Raw genomic sequence first — 6841 nt, forward strand, 5'->3', positions numbered from 1 at the left:
TGCCAGCCTGCACACTCAAATGATTTAAATATAATCTCCAAGAGACCTTACATTATAGAGGGAAACTATATTTAAGTCTTATAATGAATACATTAATAATCTATGAAAACATTACCTCAACACGGCTGAACTCAGTCACTACCACAATGTCTCTCTTTTCCCATATCACCAAGCCTCATGGAAATGAAATGACTACTCCCCTATTCCAACACCTAATATTTCCTTAACTCTAAGAACTGCTGTCGTAGAGCACATAAATGATACTCTTCCTTTGAAGATCATCAAGGATCTCACTTCCAATCTACTAAGTATTTTTCAGTCCTAATGGAATGCACCATTCCTACTCACCCCTCTCTTTGTCCTCTGACACAACCTACCCACCCCTCTCTTTGTCCTCTGAAACTGTGTTTCAGGCATAGGCCTTTTATGTTGATATGGTGCTGAGTCTCCTCTCTTTCCTGTGCATCCTTCCTGCCCTTCCTAGTGATTATTCTCCAAGGTTCTTTCTTCCAACCTCCCATCTTTTATATTCATTCCCTCAGTAAGCATTCATTCCCATATTTCCAGTCATCACTTCCTCGGTGGCTAGAATTTCAGTAACACTCTTGAATGATGAAGTACCTACCTTTGAGGATGGAATTCCCCAGTGGAGGATGCTAAAGCAGGACATTTGAAGGAACTTATCTCCCTGATCACTTCCTTGGAGCTGCTGTTTCTATCTTGCCCTGTCTACCTCCTGATTTCTTCTACATGTTAGAATGAAACCTGTGTGCTGAAACCATTGTTATTTTGGATTTTATATGCAAGAGGTTCTAATTTAAATAATAAAAGTAGATATAATAATACCTTCCTCATAAGTTCGTTGTAAAATTTACCTGATATAAGCGAGGTGCCTTTCAATGTCAACATAACCTATGTGGTCCAAATATTGTAGGCATTTATTATAAACTCCATTCCCAACTTCATGAAGTAACATGTCACAGAACATCAGCTATATCTTCCCCAAACTCCTGCTCCTAATTTCCTCATTCATTGGTTTATGATTTGACTAATCTCTTGTTAATTACATTTTTGATTCTCCTTCTTCTCTTCATATTGAATCAATTGTTAAATCCTATTGATTTTGTCCTTCAAAGTTTCTCCAGTTAATTCCCTCACTTTTGGATTTCCCTTGCAAACTTTCTAATTGCAACTTTCATTATCACCTATTCAAATCATTGCAACTGTTAACTCAGTTATTTCCCTAATTCCTCTTTCTACTCCACATTATTTTATGGAAAACGAGAAATGAATCTTCCAAAAGCACTGCTCTAATATTGTTGCTCCCCTGATTAAAAAAAAACAATTCAAGTGGCTTGTCATCACTCACTGAAGTAGACAACATACTCCTCAGCCTGGCATTGAATTCCCCTACCTGCCTTCTAGACTTCATCTCCAATTCCTTCCACCCCAATCAATTTAGATTCTTTGATTGGCTTCTATGATCTTAATTCTGTTGTTTGACTCATGGTTAACTCACCCGGAATGTCCTCTTCCTATTCCACTCCTTACATTTCAGTATTTTAGCTAACTTTCAAAATTTCATGTTACTATGGTCAGTTCAGGAACTCCACCTTACAAAATAAATGTAATTTTCACTTTTAGCACTTTTCATATCTCTATGATGCTTCTTCATTATTGCTTTACAGCAGTGGTGCTCAAATTTTAGACTATGTCATAATGATCTGGAAGATTTTTGAAAACACAGATTGATTGCTAAACCCAACTCCTAGAAACTGATTCATAAGGTCATGGTGAGACCTGAGAATCTGCAATTTTTGACAAAGTCTCGGGTGGTGCTGATGGTCTGGGGATCACACATTGTGAACTATGTTCTCCCTCTACATTGTAAACCTCAGATCAGAAAATATGGTTTATTCTAATCTTTGCATTTCCTGAAGTTACCAGTACAGAGTAGATATTTAATCAGTATTTACTAAATGTAATTGAATAGAACAAGAAGCCAACTTCCTGCTTTCAAAGTTGGCATTGACCCTTTGGAGTTAGTTTCAATTATTGGTTTCCATCTACCAGAAAGGACACATCTGAGTGCTGTTGCTGAGCACATTGTCTTTTTCTTCCTAGTATTTTCTGCTGCCCTTGGTCTGGAAAGGTGGTTCAAAGCATGTGTTTGGAGAAATATTATGTATTTAAGGCATGCTATGACATGAATTCAAGGAAAGTAGTAGTTGAAAGGCTCCCCTGAAGGAATAGGATGACTGAAGTTCAATATTGTGGGAAATTAAATATGAAGGTTGCCATGGTAAGGTAACGACAGATTTCAAGTCTATAATTGTACCCTGAGAGAGGTGTACTGGAGCCCCTCCATATACTTTTGTTCTCTCTTATGCTTTTAATACTCCAGAAGCAAGTCACTCTGAATTTAAGTTGCACTCATAATTACCTTTATTAGTATTAGAATGTTCTTTAGACCTAATGTGATTTTTAGGAAAGAAAGTTAATTGAAGTTTTTCTTACTTTCAAAATGTGGGCAACCAGGTGTTCCGGTAAATTCATTTCCTGTTTTCTTCCTATATGGAAATAACAGACTGATATTTTCCTACCTGTCTATACAGTTTTCTAGTCAGGGCATTTATTCAATGGGATGAGGGGGAATTTGCATATGGAAAGTGTTTTTGAAATGACAAAAAAAAAAGAAAGAACAAGTCAGCTAATGAAACAAAAACACCACAATCATTTCCCAAAGTCCTTTGTTCCTAACTTTTAATATTTCACGTCATACTTAAATAAACTCTATAGCAATAACAAAGAGTAAATGGAGACTGTTACAATAAAGAACATATATCAAATGTGTATGCTTTTATTTTAAAAAAGCAATTCAATTTTACCCAGATGGACTATTTAAAAAAAAGTCATATCTATGCAGCATCATTTTTCAGCAGTGGCACAGATGGCACCTTTTCATTTGCTCCCTGTGCCAACATAGTGTTTTCAGCTGTCTACCTCACCCCCACCATGATTCCAAGTTTACATGTAAGAGGACATGTTGGTTGCATTAACTCAGAGACCTTGGGACACTGCATTGCTTGGGGCCCTGACATTACTGTTTTATGATATTTCCTTCTTCATGGAAGCAGATGGGTTTGCCAGACCATGACTTTTATCTACTGTTCTCGACTAAGGTGCCCCAAGGCTTCCTGCTCCTTCCCAGAGATAGACCTCAGATCTACTGTGGTGGAGAGAAACATATAACATCTGCAAACCTTCTGTAAAAAGATATTGTTTGTTTAAACATCATGTTTCTTGCTATTTATGTTTCTAAAAATTAGGGAGATGTTTATCTCTTCTTGTCTCACTGAGAGTAAAAATTAAGATTGATGTCATCAAGGGCTCACAATTCATATCCTAGTAAAAAACAAAACAAAACAAGACATAAAGAACTTCCAAAAATCAAGTGGAAATACACCACTATAGCTTCCCTGGCGATAGTAGCAGAAATTCTGCTTCCTCTAGGGAAACTATTATGATCTTTTAAAGGTAGCAAACCAGAGAGAGAACCTAGGAGAATCCCATTCAGGGAAGGTCAGGTGACTCAGAACTGGGAAGCACTTGTAAGTCATATTTGAGGAGAACTAAAGAGAGAATGAACTTGTTTATCTCATACCATTCTTCAATTTCTGTTTCATTGTGATGAAATAAGACTGGCCAAACAGCAGAAATCCCAATTTTTTACCTGCCCTTGGATCCTCATGGACCAGTACTTTTCATTTTAAGTCTTGACTCCTAAGCTAAATGGTTTCATGGGCAGTGATTGGTGTTTATCATTTTCAACATTCCACAACTCTATTAACTTCTCTTGCCTCTTGTTCCTGAATGTAGAGCTGCTAGTACTTTGAAAATCACTGTCTTCCCACCCTCCAGTCAGTCCTGTGACTTTGCCATGTGACACATCAAAAGGTTGAAACTATTTCCCTGCCCTTTGATTGTGATTTCATCCACGTAATTTGCTTTCACCAATGGGATGTCAGCAGATGGGACACAAGCAGAGACTTGAGAAAGAGTTTGCCCATTTCCACTGTGGTTTTTCCCTTGCTGATTCCACAAAGATGTGCTCAGGCTATTCTGATAGAAAATGAGTGACAAACAGAGCATAGTGGAGTTACTTTATTTGTTATGCATAAAGGTAATCCAGTAACTAATAGACAACTGATTCCCATATCAATCCTTTCTCTTTTAACCCTTTGTCAAATTCTGGACAATTTTAGCTTCAATGTAATTCGCTCATGTGTACACTTTTCCCCACTTCCATGGTCACCAGTATAGTCCAAACCATCTGCATCTTATTTCACCTGGACTTTGTAATGGGTTCTTAGATGTGTCCCCTGCTTTTCCTCATGCTTTCTTGCAAGCCAGTCCCCACTCAGCAGCCAAGGGATCTTTAAAAAATATAAGGGATCATGCTCAGCAAAATAAGCCAGAAAGAAAAAGAAAAATACCAGATGGTCTCACTCATAGCAGGAATTTAGAAAACCTAAATAAGGGACCAGGAAAAAGACTACTTATAATAAAGTAAAAATCAAAATCAACAAGCAACTATAAACCAGAGACACACTAGAGGGGGGGAAGAGAGAGCAGGATCAAAACAAGGGAGATGGTGGGAATTGTATGGGGACTATAACCAAGATGAAAATGCATACATTGTGCAAAAATGAAAAATGATGTAAAAATATATAAAATTTTAAAAAATAATAAAATATAAAATATTTATATAATATATAATATATATTCACATAATGAATATGAATATGAATATATTCATATAATATATATAATATATAAAATCACATAATGTTAGTCCCCCTGCCTAAACCCTGTGGTGAGTTCTCCTTACTCATAGAATAAAATCCTCTATGCTAACACAGTTGTTAACATCTGAACTTGTAAAATGCTGTCCCATCTTCTTACAAGACTGCTAATTCTTGTCTGCTCATTTTCACCCTCAAATAAGTCAAATACTTTTCCATCTTAGAGTCTTTGCTTTGCCCTTTGCCCAGAACACTTTTTTCCCCAGCAATGCTAACTTTATGTTCTCTGTGTATCTCTGCTTAAACATCATCTTCTCTGGGAGACCCTTGCTATTCTCTATCTAGAGTTCTCTTCCCAAGTTGAAATCATACCACTCCAGTGGCTTTTTTTCATAACATTAATCGCAATTTGTAATTTTTCTGTTTATTTCTTTTTTTATTGGTTGTCTTTCTTGTTAGAATCTAAGTTCCTTTTAGACAAGTTCTTGACTTATCTTATTTTCTCTGACTTTCACTTTTGCCATCACCTCACCTATCAGTATTCTGTGCATGTGTGGATGAGGTAAAACTAGGAGACTCATATATATGCACACATAATACTGGCAATAAGTATTTGTATGTATATGTTAATGACTCCTTCAACTCCACACACATACGTAATGTATATATGTAGCATACACATCTATGCAATGTACAGGTATATGTATAATGTTCATATATATAAATTGTTTATTTTCAACCTGACACTCACAATCTCCATTCTATGAAAACATAACTGAATATCTTTTCATAACAGCAGATATAAGCCTACATCAGCCTTATGCTTGCATAGTGTTCTTGTGTCTAAATGTAGCCGGAGTGAGCCAGTACTAAGATTGCTCCCAGCTTAGTCATGAGGAAACAAAGACTGAGGGAGGTCAAGGGTTCACCCAAGCCAACCAACACTGGACTTTGTACGTGAATCCCAGTGTTGGGTTTGGGGGCACTGTAGATCTGGCTTTGTACTCCCATGACATGTGCATGCATGGGGCCATGTTTGCTGGGGGGTGGGGTGGGGTTCAGTTCCTGCTGCTGTTATACTATGTGACTTTCTGCTGCCAATCCTCCCTCCAGTAAATCCATATCCTAACAATTTGAATGAGATGACATTTGTCCCTGTTTTTCAAATGTTAATGTCATAAAATTGCCCAGCGATCTTGTTAACACACAGATTGCTGGGGCCTCCCCTCCAGAAATCTCACTCAGCAGATCTAGACTCAGAGTACTTGAGTAGATCAGATACTGAGTATATCAAAGGCTGAGATACTACATTTTTTCTTTAAAGATTTATTTATTTATTTTACACAAGAACTGGGGCACAGGCCAGATGCGCGGGAGGGTGAGAGGATTCACCAGAGACAGAACAGGGAACAGAACAGGCAGACTGACGAAACACACTGCTGAGAGGAGCAGCGGGCAAGACAGGAGAGGTCCACAGCACCATGTAGGACACTCGCCGGCCAGCCAGGATCGAACCGGCGCTGCAGAGGCTGCGGATAGCTTCACAGTGCGGCGCTCAACCACCTGCGCCACCAGGGGAGGCCCTGAGATACTACATTTCTAACAAGTTCTGAAGTGATGCTGATACTACCAGTCCATGGGGTATGTGAAGTGCTCTGTAACTCTAAAGCCCACTTGAATTCAGGAGAATATGAATTGTGTGTCTTTTTTTAAGCCCTTCCTGAATGTGAGCTATGGTGGCTGGCATTATGGGTGTGGGGGAGGGGGAAGTAACAGTGGGGCTTCATCCATGAAGACTTAAAATTTAGTATTTGTTTCTTGCCCTAAAGAGGAGTGGCTGCTGATCTCCAGTGGCTAAAAGGGAGATTCAGAGACCCACAAAGCCTCAGATCACAGGCCCCAAACCACCATTCATGGGTAGAGGCTGCTCCCTGGTTGAGCCAACCACACGCAGGTGTCTCCCTGTGAATCTTTCTTTCACCCTTCCAGGTCATGCTGCTCTGAAGCTTTCTGAAGGCTCAGTCCTGGGGTGCACC

This window comes from Talpa occidentalis, unplaced genomic scaffold, assembly GCF_014898055.3.
Source record: "Talpa occidentalis isolate TD23 unplaced genomic scaffold, MPIMG_talOcc4v2.1 talOcc4.10, whole genome shotgun sequence".
In the NCBI taxonomy this organism is placed as follows: Eukaryota; Metazoa; Chordata; class Mammalia; order Eulipotyphla; family Talpidae; genus Talpa; species Talpa occidentalis.